General features: G+C 39.7%; 1 protein-coding gene across 4 annotated transcripts in view; it reads left to right on the top strand.

The window, feature by feature from the left end:
• Window positions 1–17,891, top strand: part of LOC140145917 (pleckstrin homology domain-containing family D member 1-like) — a 116,334-nt gene that overhangs the window by 54,834 nt on the left and 43,609 nt on the right. The gene's annotated exons all lie outside the window — the stretch shown is intronic.

Genomic DNA, 17,891 nt, shown 5'->3' with positions numbered 1-17,891 from the left:
GGTCATCTGAGGTCAAATTAGTAAAAACTGTTTTCCGCCTATTTTCTCGGACACTAGGGGTCGCATACGTTCCTCAAACTTGGTGGGTGGGTGCATCTGGACCCAGACAGAACAAGTTTGTTTCGGTAAGTGGGCGAAGATCACTCAAGGTCATCCAGGGGTCATTTGAGGTCAAATTAGTAAAACTATCGTATGGGCATGAAACTTGGTGGGTACAGTCAACTTTTATAGTCAAATTTTTGGAAGGTCATTTTGGGGTCATCCGGGGTCACCCAGGGGTCATCTGAGGTCAAATTAGTAAAAAAATGTCGTATGCGCATGAAACTTGGTGGGTACAGTCAACTTTTAGAGTCAAATTTTTGGAAGGTCATTTTGGGCTCATCCAAGGTCAAATTACTAAAAACTGCCATGGGCATGAAGCGTGGTGGGTACAGTCAACATTTAGAGCTAAATTTTGGAAGGTCATTTTGAGGTCATCTGAGGTCAAATTAGTAAAAACTATGGGCATAAAACTTGGTGAGTACAGTCACCATCAGCCAGGTAATCGCGACAGCTGAGAACCGCCAAATACGGGTAACCGCCTAGTCTTACTATAATTCACCAGAATCTGTCTGTGTGTTTGTGTGTCTGTTTGTCTGTCCGCCTCTTTTCTCGGAGACTGGGGGTCGCACGTTCCTCAAACTTGGTGGGTGGGTGCAGCTTGGTATGAGGAAGAACGAGTTTATATTGGTTAGTGGGTCAAGGTCACCCAAGGTCATCCAGGGGTCAAATTAGTAAAAACTGCTTTTTCTCGGAGACTGGGGGTCGCACGTTCCTTAAACTTGACGGGTGGGTGCGCTTGAGAAGGAGTTTGTATTGGTTAGTGGGTCAAGGTCACCAGAGGTCATCTAGGGGTCAAATTAGTAAAAACTGTCATATGGGCATGAAACTTGGTGGGTAGGTGCATCTTGACCTAGGACAGAACAAGTTTGTATCGATTGGTGGGTCAAGGTCACCCAGGGGTCATCTGAGGTCAAATTAGTAAAAACTGTTTTCCGCCTATTTTCTCGGAGACAGGGGGTGGCACGTTCCTCAAACTTGGTGGGTGGGTGCATCTGGACCTCAGACAGAACAAGTTTGTTTCAGTTAGTGGGCCAAGACCACCCGAGGTCATCCAGGGGTCATCTGAGGTCAAATTAGTAAAAACTATCGTATGGGCATGAAACTTGGTACAGTCAACTTTTATAGTCAAATTTTGGAAGGTCATTTTGGGGTCATCCGGGGTCACCCAGGGGTCATCTGAGGTCAAATTAGTAAAACATGTCGTATGCGCATGAAACTTGGTGGGTACAGTCACCTTTTGGAGTCAAATTTTTGGAAGGTCATTTTGGGGTCATCCAAGGTCAAATTACTAAAAACTCATATGGGCATGAAACGTGGTGGGTACAGTCAACATTTAGAGCCAAATTTTGGAAGGTCATTTCGAGGTCACAAGGGGTCAAAACTGTCCTATGGGCATAAAACTTGGTGAGTACAGTCACCATCAGCCAGGTAATCGCGACAGCTGAGAACTGCCAAATATGGGTAACCGCCTAGTCCTACTATAATTCACCAGAATCTGTCTGTTTGTCTGTCTGTCTGTTTGTCTGTCCGCCTCTTTTCTCGGAGACCGGGGGTCGCACGTTCCTCAAACTTGGTGGGTGGGTGCAGCTTGACCCCAGGCAGAACAAGTTTGTATTGGTTAGTGGGTCAAGGTCACCCAAGGTCATCCAGGGGTCAAATTAGTCAAAACTGTTTTTCTCGGAGACTGGGGGTCGCACGTTCCTCAAACTTGACGGGTGGGTGCGTCTTGACCCGGGACAGAACAAGTTTGTATTGGTTAGTGGGTCAAGGTCACCAGAGGTCATCTAGGGGTCAAATTAGTAAAACTGTCATATGGGCATGAAACTTGGTGGGTAGGTGCATCTTGACCTAAGACAGAACAAGTTTGTATTGATTAGTGGGTCAAGGTCACCCAGGGTCATCTGAGGTCAAATTAGTAAAAACTGTTTTCCGCCTATTTTCTTCGACACTAGGGGTCGTACGTTCCTCAAACTTGGTGGGTGGGTGCATCTGGACCTCAGACAGAACAAGTTTGTTTCAGTTAGTGGGCCAAGATCACCCGAGGTCATCCAGGGGTCATCTGAGGTCAAATTAGTAAAAACTATCGTATGGGCTTGAAACTTGGTGGGTACAGTCAACTTTTATAGTCAAATTGTTGGAAGGTCATTTTGGGTCATCCAAGGTCACCCAGGGGTCATCTTAGGTCAAATTAGTAAAAAATGTTGTATGCGCATGAAACTTGGTGGGTACAGTCAACTTTTAGAGTCAAATTTTGGAAGGTCATTTTGGGGTCATCCAAGGTCAAATGACTAAAAACTGTCATATGGGGATGAAACGTGGTGGGTACAGTCAACATTTAGAGCCAAATTTTGGAAGGTCATTTCGAGGTCACCTGAGGTCAAATAGGTAAAAACTGTCCTATGGGCATAAAACTTGGTCAGCCAGGTAATCGCGACAGCCGAGAACCGCCAAATACGGGTAACCGCCTAGTATGAGGGTAATTTCAGACGTGTCATGTCAAAAGGAGACACTTTTGGGCAGGTAATCAATTTTGAGGTTTTTACATATCTTAAATATAGAGATATTTTGCTCCACAACACCGTTTTCCCTAATGAAATCGGACATTCCTAAGTGAAGATATTGATTTCGTAAGTTATGGTATTATAAAATTGGAAATTGAGATATCGGCCTTTAAAAATATTATTGACAATGTTGAGAGTAGGAATTACCTTGACAAATGTCTCAAAAAATACAAGATGCCAGTTATATTCCGGTCTGAAACTATCAGACAATATTTTAAACATTAATAACATCACAAATTCACAACAAACCCAAATTGTGAAAAAATCACACCCGGGCAGATTTTGGGCTATTTCTCCATTTACGATCCTGCCCAAAAGTGTCTCCTTTTGACATGACACATCACATTTGGTCAGAAACCCACATACAGGCATCAGCATTGGGGACCATAGACCAATATTGGGGGATTTAGTGGTTACAGTGGACCTAAACCGCCCTAAAAATTGCCCTTTTGATTTTGTGAATGCCTTATCAACAAAAAGTGGGCCTGTCGTCAATTTTCCCCACTTTTGGACCTTTTATCAGGGAAAAATTGCCCAAAGAGGACCTTTGTGGGTTTGTTGGGGTGCTGCCATACCCCCATGCATACCAGTAATGGTCTCAGTGAGAAGTTCCAATTTGCTACATTGAATTGCTGCAAATCTAAATAAAGGTCTTCAATGGAGAAATGTTAACATTTGTGTAACACTGCCTTAGTGCCCCTGTTAAAAGGGTTTTTTTTCTAGGGGGAGGGGTCACTAACCTTTAACAGTTAACTACTATTAAGAAGTTCAAGTTCTTCAACTACAAATCACCCAATTGCTTTCAAAATGCTCTGAATCATTGAGTGATAACAAAACCATTTTGTAATGTATATATTGGTTTAACCATACCCTCTTAACCATACATGTAGTTGTTACAATAGTTGACCATGGCAAATGGCAGTCAACCTTCTAAATACTACTGGCAAAAAAACAAATCTCATGAACAATTCTCACCATCGTCATTGGGCCATTCCATTTGAAGTCTGCCATGTACCCTTGTTGATAGTGGGATAAACTTGTAAGTGAATTCATATTGACATGGAAACATTTTCTTTCTCGAAATAACTGTAAAATAGAAGTTTAAAACAATATAGTTTGAGTTCTTGTGACAGCGTTTCGGCTGGCTTGATGATTGTTTACCAGTCTGTGAGCTGTCACAGCAGAAAAACGTATCTTCCCATGCAGCCTATGTGCGTAGATCCCGCATGGAACCTGCCATTGAAGACCTACACGAGTTGCCCATATTTTAGAGGCTGCGATTTCGACTGTAACGTGCTCACTTAGTTTTTTCTTCACATTATTGATCCTCATATTAAACTGGGTACCATAACGCTTTTCAATGTAAGAGAGCACCATATTAAAGCATTATTAGACCAAAAAAACAGTCCACGGATACCAGCTAAATATTATAACGGGTTTTTCCAATGTCGGTCTCTTCCGCAGTCAGTTTGATCTGCTCACTGTGGTTTGTGCGGCGTGAGCGGAATCAAGCCAGCAGTAGAAGAGATGGAATTACGAAGCACATGGCATGTGGCCTCGACGCTGGACAGCTAGCTGTGGAAGTTTGGCTGGAATAACATACGGAATATATATACATGTATCACAGCATATCACAGTAATATCAATGTGAAATGGAAACAGCCAATATAGTAAATCTCAATCAATTTACTAGGATTTTCTTTGAAATTCGTCATCTGTGAAACACAATACAGAGGAAGAATTGCACCAACATGTTTCATTACAAATCGTGTGTATCTTGTTTATCTAAAGTCGATATCACTGCCAGTACACGTACGTACGTACACACATTAACTACATGAATTATATAATATAAAGCAGGTCACCGTATCAAAATTGCCCCTCATTTATTTCAACATCCTTGGCATTCCTTGCCCTATTAACACATCAAAAACAACTAAATGTCTATGCTGAAATCAACACAGATAATTCATATTACAGTCTATTCAATTCATAAAATTTAGAATCTGTGATCACCAAAACTCAGCGCCGACTATGGGTGATGATGGTCGCAGGAAGGACGGGGGACATAACTGGTACCATGTACCGTGCATAGACCTATTAGCGTTGGTCATTGTAGCCGTGTTGAGGTCTGTTCGCCATCGTGGCTACAATGCAACTGAAAGAATTTTCGCAAAGCATGATGGAAGATGTGTTCGTCTGCTGTGGTGAGCTGTGTTGTTTACTTCAACTAGTCTCCGCCGCTGCCGGTTTGATATCTCTCTACATACAGCGAGGCTGGCGACTGGAATCAAAACAGCGGCGGAGGAGACTAGACCTCAAGACTACCGATATCGTTCCATGATGCTTTGCACGTAAAATTCTTGGATCGGATAATATTTTTAATATATCGAATTTCTCATGAAATTCGCACTTTCAAACACAACGGTTAAACATCGCAATGTACAGATGGATTATCAGTTCAGATATGATAAAGAGAGATTTTCGATGGTATAATCCCAGAAAAATCCCGGCTGAATGCCCCTTAAAGAAAAGTCTTCCACAGAGGGAGAATGTTTTACAAATGGAATTGGCTAAGGCCAGTTAATTTGAAACCCATACTCCACCTGTTTATGGCTTTACCTAAATCTTCCACATCTGTAGTGAGTATTTCAAATGGAAGTTACCCAGTTGTCTAGTCCATTTTAAACCCATACTCCTTCTGTTTATCCAAATAACTAATAACTAACTAAAGGATTAAGATTTAGCTGTGTCATTTGGCTAAACAGTATAATATTTTGTTAATCCAAAAAAATTAGTGCTGTATTTTTCTGGAATGAGGAGTAATCATATTACATCATAAAGGCTGTAGCAGCCTATAGCAAGCCATTCAATCCCCCAATAGAAAGCAGGGCCGTAGCAAGCGGGGCGGCTGGGGATGCCATGGCCGCCCCACTTTTTGAGCAATTTGTTATGTTTTTCTTTATATCTTTATTTCAATTTGGGCATATATTTGCATTTTGGTCGCCCCACATTTGTTATGGCACCCCACATTTTTCAACCTTGCTACGGCCCTGATAGAAAGTGAGTCTATGGGTAGGATTTTATGCTCATGAGTATAGTATAGATGCATGATACAGATCTAACAAAAAATAAAACAGGATCTCTGTATACTTCCTGCACAACTTACGACACAAAAGCGTTGAAAGAAATGCTTCTGTAAAGTGCGTGTCCCCGGGCTATTTATAGCGCGGGCTTCATGTGGACCGTATCGCTTTCAAATGTCGCTGAACGTCATTCACTCTTGGTTTTGTCTCGGTGGATTCAAAAGGGTAGGCAGTGAGAGTAGAGGTTTTTGACAGGAAGGGGTTTGGGGCTTAGGGTCGTTTTGACTGAAAATCTAGGGCACTCAACTAGAAGTGACGGGTATGTGCCTACCAATTTTGCCCCAAAGTAAGTTTTTGGCCCCCTTTTGGACTCCATTTTGAAAAATAAGTTGACCATGGTCAGAAAAGCTACCCTTTTTTCCTGTCCTAAAATAGAAAGTCAGTGTGTTGTGTAACACCTATTTGCATCGCACAAGTGACAAAAACCTTCACCCAAACCCCAGGATGAAAAATCAATGGAAAACAATAGTTAGTAGTCCTCCGACTGCTTTTGTGGGCAGAGGTGTTTGGGAAAAGAAAGGAAGATGAAGAGCAAAGTTGTTGTTGTCCTTTTTTCCCCGGATTTGAACCACCGACCCCTCGGGTGTGGAACACCCTGTCTATGATAGCGAGTCGTGTGTGCCGACCGGGCCGGTCAACCTCTTCTATAGGGGTGCCTATATGTCGTCTGATAAACTCTGATTCTTGTGCAATAACATGCTTGCAACTTAGGCTGCCCGGGCCTTTGTACTGTATTATATTTGTTGTGCTGTAGCATTTTGTAGCACTCGGTGTGGTTAGGGTTAATCACTTGTTGAAAGGGACATTCAGACATGCTGTATATTTTTTCTCGGATTATACCATCGAAAATCTCTCTTATCATATCTAAACTGATAATCCATCTCTACATTACTATGTGTAAATGTTGTGTTTTAAAATTCAAGATATTAAAAAATCATTGTATCCAACAATTTTATGCGCAAAGCACCATGGGTCAATATCGTTAGTTTAGTCTCCTCTGCCGCTGTTTTGATTCCGGTTTTGATCCCGGTCGGTGTATTATTAAGTGCCTTGCAGGGCTGAGCAGGGCAACACATAGAGCAAACCAACCCTAGGGCATCCTAAACAGAGACCACATGTAGGAGCCGATGACAGGGCTAACTATAACAGAATGTTCTTCTTTAGAGAAGATATACAGTCGCGTAGCCAGTGAGGGTGGGGGCAAAAAATGAAAGAGAAAAGTGCCCCTCTTACAAAAAATGAAATAGAAAATCTGGAAGGCAAAGGAAAAGAAAAGTAGCAAGGAGCCCATTTTTCACTAAAATGTATCCCCATCATGGACCAAAAATGATGAAATACTAACATTTTTGCACTATAAATGCACACACATTATCCCAAAAGTGATAAAATACACACAAATTTATGCGCTATATGCGTGTACATTGCCCCAATAAAGTCCTTTTCACAGAATCCTTGGCAACATGAGGCATCATCCAGTACATCAAATGACACTCCTATTACTTTGTTTGTACTGAGGTCCCCTTTGTTTTCATTTTGAGAATAGACTGGTCAAATGTGGGTTGATAGTCAAGAAATAAACATATTTTGCAAGATCTGGATTTGCACTGTTTATTGAGGTACTTTTGTCGCTATCAATCCATAATGTTGTACTAGATAGGAAAGCAGTACATAAAATTGAAATGGAAGAAATGCATTATATGAATTGTTCGATATCTTCTCTGGTGTACTAGTATATTTGGGGGAAAGGACTTTGAATTGAAAGCTGAGCATGTTTTAGATCGTATTGTCTTGTCCTCCTCCAATCAGTAGTCTTCAGTGTCCTGTTTGGGAAATGTTTAAGCTTCTGGAAGGAAGCTTCTCCGGTCAGTAATAGAAGGCATCCTGAAATTGATTGATTTACCACAATTTAATTACTAAGTTGATTGCAAGACAAAATTTGGGGACATTTGGAAACAAATTATTCAAAAATTGGATGAAATCCTTCAAAATAGGTAAGATTTTGCTTATGGAAACATTTGAATATCTTTTTATATTCTTAATTGTACAACATTATAGGTCTTAATCTCCCACACAGGAAGTGCAATTTTCAAAAGAGGTTACCTGAATGGGAGACTCTATTTGAAATCTACACCCCTGTGTGGGAGATTAAGGTCATGTCTTCCATAGGGGTGTATGGATTTCAACTGGAATAGTCCAATGCACAAAACTGTTAGGGATGAAATCACAACTCGACCGGCGGTTGATGGCCGGTTCCACCCGGTTTGCATTGTTTAGAATAACAGAAACCGGATGGAACTGGCGGTCAACCGCTGGTTGAGTTTTGATCTCATCCCTTAGTTGGTTGTTGTATAGACCACTTGGCATGTGACGTCATTGCCCGGCAGTATGCGTGCGCATTATGACAATTTACATTGTTCTTTGCCCTGCAGTGTGCGTACGCATCATAGTCTGCTAAGGGCATGTGCATTTTAAATCGCCTGCCACATTTCATACAGTACAAGAAAGCCATTGAACAGTGTAGCGGCTCGTTCGAGTATATCGATAGACGAGTCCCTCGCCTTTGTTGATAAACAGTGATGTCAAGTGGTCTATAGGCAACTTCAATGGCTAGGCTTGGCAATAGGCAACTACATTCCTGACAATCATTGTTTTAATTTTAGAGTGACAAGTTTGCAAGTGCACATGTTGAAATATAATTACAGTAAATTGTTGAACAATGCAGACAGCAGAATCTGATTTAATTTCCCGTACTTAACTACTTGGTTTCCTGTCAGATTTGAAGAATTTATTTTGAGAATAAAGGTATTGTTTTTGACCTATTTAATGGATCCACTTGTCTCGTTCAATTATTTCTAAGTGAGGGTTAGTTGGCTATGGTTAAGGTGTTGCGCTGTCAGCCGGGAGAAAACGATCTGTGAGGGTTTGAACCTTGCAATGGGCTTGTATAAGTGAGAATTCTTTTCCTTTCCCAAAATGTTGTAAGGTTGGGAATACTGCAATTGCTTTCAGTTACATTACAAAATATAATTGTTGAATTTCTTCTCGCCCCATACACTGCTTAGCACGTGCAGGTGGTGCATGTGCGACATCTTGTAGTTTGGAAGTCACTCGAAGCTGCCGTCCCCGTGCACAGAGCTATTCAAAAAGAGAAGGATGACCATCTTCGGTTTTCATTGTTTGCAATCAATCCTAGGTTCCAGGATCATGCATAGGTAAATGATACACTCAAACATTAAGGTACAGCATGGGTATAGAAAGGGAAAATCAAGATCGAGTTCTAAAACAAACAAGGAAAAAGTAGGCCATGATTACAGAACTAGTAGATACAAAGGAAAAACACTATGAAACAAGCAATCAATCAAAAGAAATCAGCAAGTGTTTAATCAAACTAATAAACAAGAAAGATATGGAAAAAGTAGGCCTTGAATGTAGGACTTGTAGGTACACAAAGAGGAAAACAAACAAACATGGAAAATGTGCCCTAGCTTGTAGGACTAGTAGATACAAAGGAGAAACAAACAAACAATCAAACACTCAAAGAAGTCAGCAAGTGTTGAAGCAAACAAACTAACAAGAAAGATATAATGCAGTCCTTGAATACAGGACTAGTAGGTACAGTACAAGGAAACAAGCATATAAAACAAACGAACATGATGTCTGTAGGACTAGTCAATTCATGAAGAGGATATCTTGCTCTTCCGCTCTATCATAGTCAATTTAAAATGGCGTCTGCTTCGGAACTAAAGTATGATTAGGGAATAGGATAGATTGGCATCGTGGTCAGGTGACTAGAAAGGGCACATAGCAATGGGAAGCAGTGCTGCCAAACTCATGATTTGGTAGCCCAATTCGAACTTTTGAAGAATTTTTCTGTGACTTTGGAATTTTCCTGTCCCATTGAAACCAAAAATTGGGTGACTTTTCAATATTCGTTCGTGCAACTTCCGGTTATTTCCTGTTCCATAGAAACCAATGGTTAAGAGAAGAATTGGGGCGACTTTTGGATTATTTGACCGGCGATTAGGGTTGAAATTTTAGGGCAACCTTGGGATGGGAAGGATGCATGAATGAAAGGGTGGTAATACGGGGATTGGTGAAAAGAAGGAAGGGTTGGTTGCTTTGTAATGCATGAACAGATAGGTTGGTTAAACGCTTACCACCGGTTCTGTTTATTTTATTTTTAGAGTGAATTCCAACGTGCATAGCTCTGAATTGTTTCACTCAAAGCTCTGTTGTGCACAAGTGTGTGTTTTGAAGATACTGTATTGATGGGAGGGGGCACTTGTACTTTAAGATGGATGGCATGCTTGTGTAAAAAATTGGGTCAAAAGGGTATTTTTTCACAGTTAAGCAATGTATGTGCTTACATCATTTAGGGTGTCAAAAATGTCAAAACATGTTTGAAGGGAGCTCAAACATGAAACATCAAAATCACAAGTGGCAGTTAGTCTGGTGGTATTGAGGTAAAACAAGAACTGTCTTTAAAAAAGACAACACCATGGATGAAGATCATGTGTCCTAATTTTGCATTGCCAAGTACTTGGAATGCCATCTCAACATGCCTAGCTGAATAATGGGACACCGCGATTCTACCGAAGCATCATTCGCCATCATAGTGAATACGTCACATCTTAGTTACTGGTTCATGCTTGGTTTGTACACCTGTTAGCAACCCGTTGATTTTGTGTTGCAATCATTTTGATTGTGGTTCCAAACACAGATAGTGTGAACCAGATGATGTGGCAACAATTTTGATGTTGCACAACGACAGCAAATAGTCTAGCCATGTTGCGAGAACTGTTATACTAGTATCATTTTGTTCTGTTGGAAAAAGTTTAAAACTTGGCAGATAAACAAAAAGAGAGAGAGAGAGAAAAGGAAGATCAATTCTGCCAATATGCCTCAAGCAAGGTAAGAAGAGTTTAAAATTAGCTATACCTCAGGTACATTGTAGTTTACTCAAGGGCTATGGTATTTAAAGTCACACTATTTTTGTGGAGTAGTGTGGGTGGGTACCTCACAGATTTCCTACCATTAAGTGTAAGGAAATTCACCCATTTACCATCATAGTCAACATATTTTTCATGTTTCTTTTACTTTCACATACACTACACATTAACTAAGTTACTGGGAAAAGTTGTAAAATACCGGGGGTTACTTTGTGGAAAGGTGGCTATTGGGATGGGCGTCAGCATGGGTTGCATTTTTAGGCTTTTTGGTATAGTTTTGTTTCACAATCTTCAGAAAATTGGTTCATAATAAATACGCAGCTTCTTCATTGTTTTTAGCAAAAAAATGTCCAGAATTTGGATTTTTAAAATAAAATAATAGATAAATTTGTATATTTTGGGATATGTTTTCATAATTCCTGTCACATATCATACCCAATCCAAAATCATGGCCCCTGAGTAAAATACATATTATGAATGCTGTATGTCATATTAGTATTCATGTGTTTAGCTCCCCCCCTCTTTACTGACATGGAGGGGGCAAAATGTACATAGATAAAGGGATGGGTAAGACCTCCTTTCTTGACATAATTGATATGTGGGTGAGTGAGGTATAAGTGTTGGGAATGGCTAAAATGTCAATGACTCAAATGTGTGACTCAAAAGATGTGTACCAAATTTTGCCACCAAACCCACTACCACCCAACCTACTGACCAACCAATTGACTGCTCAACCTACCACACACACCTGAAAAAAAAGTAATTTTGAAGTAAAACTTTTGAAAGTTACAAAACCTCATTAATATATAAAACCAATGCAGGAAACGACAATTAAGCTTATCTAAAAACACATTTTTTTATTTCACATACTAGTAACTGATTCACAAAATTTGATCATGTGAAATATTTCGGCGTTACTACATAAAGTAAAACTTGCGGCATTTATTGACAAATCTATTTATAGCGGAGGATATGTACAGATGAGGCGTAGGAGAGGGGTTGTGTCTGTCTTGTCTGACTGAAAATTTGGGAGACATGAGCTTGAGTTTACAAATTGCAGATTTTTTTTCCAAATTATCATGTTTTCAAGATGTTTTTTAAAGCTTTAAAGGTAGTCAGAGATTTCCTGTTAAACACCATTTACTTAACTGCCAGAAAAACATAGATACCGTAAAAATTTGTGAATAAGCATATATGCGCCTTTTAACAAGTTGCTTGGACAAGAATAAATTTTTAGAACAGTCAGGTAAACTTTTTTCATTTTTTTCTTTTAACACAGATATTTGTAATTAAAAGAAAACAAACTACCCTAAAATTAGGCACATATGCTTATTAACAATTTTTACAGTAGGTTATTTGATCATAATATAGCATGCTTAGATTTAGCGGCATAGCCTATTTGTCAATTTTTTGTACCATTTTTAGTCATTTTAATGACACTGTATTCGTTGCCGTCCCCATTTTATCCATCAAAAATTTCTGTGGGGGGATTTGAAAATTTAAAGAATGGATATAGAGAAAAATGCTGAGAAAGATAAAGGAATGGGATATTCTTGTTAATCCATACACTCCTAATGGAAGACATGACCTTAATCTTTGACACAGGGTGTGTGAATTTTAAATGAAGTTACATGAATGGGTGATCCCATTTGAAATCTACCCCCTCCCCTGTGTGAAAGATAAAGGTTGTGTCTTCCATATTAGGGTGTATATGTATTTCAACTGGAATAGACCAATTAAAGAGAAGTGCCTTTCTTGTAGAAGTCCTGAGCAAACTTAGCTATAGGAGATTCACTATACTGACTGAATATAACCTTTAAACAGTAAGTCTTTGGCATTTGGATAGGCACTATCCAGAGAATATCTTACAATTCCCAGAATGCATTTCCCCAATTTTAATTGTGTGTACTGGTTTGCTATCTAATGCAACATGGGTCAATACTGACAAACAGTACCTCAATGAACAGAGCACTTCCAGATCTTGCAAAATAAGTTTATTTCATGACTATTGGCCCATGTTTAGCCACTTTATTGTCAACATGAAAATAAAGGGAACCTGTACAAAGTAATCATGGTAAATAGGAGTGTCATCTGATGTAATGGGGTGATACGCCATGTTGCAAAGGATTCTGGGAAGGGTAATAACTATCCTCTAGACACTATCACATTGTTCTGAATTGCCAATTATACAGAACATTCTTCACATTTAACTCAATTAAAATCAATGTTCTGGATGTGTTTATCATCAGGGCTCTTTGTGGAAATTACTTGCACAGGGAACTGTTTATCATGTGTGTTGAAGATTGTTGAAGAAGGGGGAGAAGGATACGCAACATGAGAGTATAGGAAAAGGATAAGAGGGTATCCGGGAGTGGGGGAAGATGGGGAAAGGGACAGTAGGATGAAGAGGAGAGAATGAAAAGGAAGTGAAGGAACATGGTGGAGAAGGGAGGATGGAGAAAAGAGATGATGCAGTGGTACTGGAGTAGGAATTGGGACAAAGAGATGAAAACAGGAATGGGAGGGAGGGTATGGATTAAGTATTGGAAAGAAGGAAAGAGGTGGAAGAGGAATTAGGGGAGGGAAAGGGCAGGAGATCATCAAAGGAAGAGAGGGCTATGAAGAGAAAAAAAGCAGGAATCAGGATGAAGAATAAGGAGATAATAGAGTTGGACTACAGGGAAAGGGGAAGGAAGATGGGAACGGTATAAAACAGAAGAGGAAGGGATGTGGGAGGATGTGGAATAAGTATAGGAAAGAAAGAAAGAGGAGATGAAAGAGAAGAGGAAATAGAAGAGAGAAAGACAAAGGAAGGAAGAGAGGGTTCTGATTCTGAAGAGAGTAAATGCAGTATGAAGAATGAGATCTAGGAGTTGGACTAAGGGAGAAAGGGGAAGGCTGAAGAGGAAGATGTGTAAATAGTGCAGGGGTACACTGTATAATGCATGTGTGTGATCGGAGCTATGCTTTAACCGACATTGCTGTAAATTTTTGACTTGTGGCTGTGTATATAACCTGTGAACCGCACATTGCTACTCATTTTGAAGGAAGGTTCCAGGCTGTTAATTAAATGGAACATTCTTGCCATTTTACTCAATTAAAATCAATCACTGTTCTAATTTGTTCACCTTGCCTGGTAGTACGATGTGCGAATACTGGTACTGCGGCAATACACCTCAGCAGAGAAGATATTGTACCCTTCCCAGAATCCTTTGCAATATGACACATCACCTCATTACATCAAATGACACTCCTGTTACTTGGTACAGGTTCCCTTTGTTTTCATGTTGAGAATAGCAGTGGCGTGTGCAAAGAGTATGGCGGGGGCACATGCCTCCCAGTTTGACCTATCAGTTTGAGGGGGGGATGGTCATTCGGGGGAACTGGATTGGTCACTGAGCCGGAAAATTTTCTGATAAGATCATTAAGATGAAATAATGAATAGGGGCCTAGTGCATTAAAAGTATAATAAAATTTCTCACTTGAAAATGGCTATGGTTAATCAAATATATTGATGAGGAAGGAAGGGAGGAACTTCCATTATTTTGTTGGTATGTGCCAGGGCCGTAGCAAGCGGGGCAGCCGGGGATGCCATGGCTGCCCCACTTTTTGAGAAATTTGTTATGTTTTTCTTTATATCTTTATTTCAATTTGGTTATTGTCTCGAGACAGCAGGAAAGCACAACAACGCAAAGAATAGACTCCGCATTGCCCCCACGATCATGAGGACCATTTAATACACATAAGCTTATTTATAATAATTTCACAATCTCATAGAAATTAGTACTATATTGAGATAATAACAGATTTCATATCAATTAAACAAATTATATACATTGAGATGATTAATTGCAGCAAGCATTTGGAATTATTTATCATCTTCATATAAATCAATAAATACACGAATTATTGGAAAAATGTGTACAAGCCAACCATACAGGCTGGACAAACAAAAGTTGACTTCTGAATCACATTTAACCAAATTTCATCTTAAGCAAATCTTAAGCATATCTTAAACAGATACATCTTTGGATCAAACAGAGGATTGGATTGGAAAACAGCATTTTAACCGCAATTAAATAATTAGAAATCTCCAAAAGAATAAACAATGCCACACTAGCAAACGAACATTTTGTATTCAGCAAGATACGGCATCAATGCTTAAACCATTTACTGATATATAATCCACTGGTATTTACAACCAAGTAAATAAAGATACTCCAAATAAGCAACAAAGCATTTATAACCCTGGCATAAAAGCAGTAGAAAGGGAGGAAAGCATGAGGGCAACCAATAGCCCACTATAAAACGCAGTAGAAAGTGGATACAATCTACTGACGAGATTCTTCAGGTTTTGAAGAAACTCCCCCACCCTCAATAAAAACGCAGTAGAAAGTGGAGACAATCTACTGGCGAGATTCTTCAGGTTTTGAAGAAACTCCACCACCCTCTATAGAAACGCAGTAGGACGTGGAGACAATCTACTTACGAGATTCTTCAGGTTTTGAAGAAACTCCATACAAAGCTTTCAATAGCCCAATAAACACATTCAATACCATAAAGCGCAGTAGAAAGTGGAGACAATCTACTGACGAGATTCTTCAGGTTTTGAAGAAACTCCATACAAAGCAACCAATAGCCCAATAAAACCAACCAATACCATAAAACGCAGTAGAAAGTGGAGACAATCTACTGACGAGATTCTTCAGGTTTTGAAGAAACTCCATACAAACCAATCAATAGCCCAATAAAACCAACCAATACCATAAAACGCAGTAGAAAGTGGAGACAATCTACTGACGAGATTCTTCAGGTTTTGAAGAAACTCCATACGCAGCTTTCAATAGCCCAATAAAACCAACCAATACCGTAAAACGCAGTAGAAAGTGGAGACAATCTACTGACGAGGTTCTTCAGGTTTTGAAGAAACTCCATTCAAAGCAATCAATAGCCCAATAAAACCAACCAATACCATAAAGCGCGGTAGAAAGTGGAGACAATCTACTGACGAGATTCTTCAGGTTTTGAAGAAACTCCACCACCCTCTATAAAAACGCAGTAGAAAGTGGAGACAATCTACTGACGAGATTCTTCAGGTTTTGAAGAAACTCCATACAAAGCATTCAATAGCCCAATAAAACCAATCAATACCATAAAACGCAGTAGAAAGTGGAGACAATCAACTGACGAGATTCTTCAGGTTTAGAAGAAACTCCACCACCCTCTATAAAAACGCAGTAGAAAGTGGAGACAATCTACTGACGAGATTCTTCAGGTTTTGAAGAAACTCCACCACCCTCTATAAAAACGCAGTAGAAAGTGGAGACAATCTACTTACGAGATTCTTCAGGTTTTGAAGAAACTCCATACAAAGCATTCATTCCCCTTCTATAAAACGCAGTAGAAAGTGGAGACAATCTACTAATGATATTCTTCAAGATTTCAAGAAATTCCATACAAAGCCTCTATTTTTAAGCATAAAGAAGCATAATTGGACATACCATTTTATTGGAGTATCTTTAACCATATTTAGTTACTGAATCACCCTTCCAGCTTTTGGGAGGGTGGGTGGGATTTTTTGGTCCATCAAGATCGAAGGAACAATTGCAAGTGCATCACTAGGAGAACTATGGACATAACAAAGGAATTAAAAAATAAGGCGGAGACCTGAATGGCTGCACACCACTAAAGTGACAGCTGACTGGACAGAAAAACTGAGCTTGTTGCTATAACAACATAACAACAACCCCTAAATTAAAACTGAATTGACCAGGAGACCAAAACACTTTAAGTGTACTTGAGAATGCTCAAGTGGGAATAAGAGGATAAGCCTCTACACCTAGATGCACATGACAGCCTAATGCCCCTGCTGCTGAGACAATCTAGTTTTTAAAAGATTTGCAACTTTAAAAAACGGAATATATTTGTATTTTGGCCGCCCCACATTTGTCATGGCCGCCCCACATTTTACAACCTTGCTACGGCCCTGGTATGTACACTGTAAGCAAGTACATACCATTGGGAGGGAGAGAAGGCAGGAAGGAAGGAAGGAAGGAAGTAGGGATGGAAAGATTGCGCCAGGGTTGGAGGGATGAAGGAAGGAAAGAGGGATGGAGGAAGAAAGTAGGGGTATAGAAAGGAAGTGGAATGAATAATTGTGATTATATTTGGCAAAAAGAAACAATGGGAAATATATGAATAGCCAAGTCCATTTAGGAGAATCCAAGAAAGTAATAAGATACAACACTTTCAAACTTTATTACACATTTACCAAAGTCCAAAAAAAGAATTCCACAATAAACTCCCTGTAACTTAAGTTTCACTTGACACATGGTGTAAACACATTTCCATGAATTTCCTTGCTTCAGGTAAGGACAAATTTAATACAAATTGGTACATCAGGTATATATGAACTCAAGGGAGACAAAAATCAATGGAGAGTTGGTGAAACTGTGCTAACAAAGTATGTATAATGAATAGCAAGTAGCGGATGTCTGGATCAACAACCTCATTGTCATGACATACAACATAAGATACAATATAAATGTGAAGAGGGTGTGGGCAAGGGAAGGGGAGAGATGGAGAAGAGGAGAGAGAAGAGTGGAGAGAATGAGGTGAGATAGGGAGAGGGGAGAGGGAGCCCGGGGATAAATAGGGAGAGAAATAGAAGAGAGGTACAAATATGAAAGAATGGGAAGGAAGACAGAGAGGAGATGGGAAAGGTAGAGCTAGGTAAGGAGGAGGGGAGGCAGGGTGTATGTGGTGTAATGAAGTAAGTATAATGAATACGCAAGTAGTGGATAACAGGATCAAAAACCTTATTTATCGTGACATTCAACATAAGATGTAAGTATAAATGTGAGGAGGGAGATGGTGAGAGAAAAGGAGAGATGGAGAGGAGAGGATGGAATAAAATGGAGAGAAGAGGAGAGAGGAGAAGAGGAAAGATGGAGAACAAGGATAAATAGGTAGAAAAATAGAAAAGAGGGAAAAAGAAAGAGAATGGGAAGGGACAGAGAGAGTGGAGGCTGAGTGAGGGAACTGGAATGAGCACATGAGAGCACATCAGACCTATCGAATTGCATTCTGAATACGAAGAATGTCTTTCTGATATCAAATAATTTTCATTTTAT

This window comes from Amphiura filiformis, chromosome 2 (genome assembly GCF_039555335.1).
Source record: "Amphiura filiformis chromosome 2, Afil_fr2py, whole genome shotgun sequence".
Lineage (NCBI taxonomy): Eukaryota > Metazoa > Echinodermata > Ophiuroidea > Amphilepidida > Amphiuridae > Amphiura > Amphiura filiformis.
This window is presented reverse-complemented; position numbering and strand designations above follow the sequence as displayed.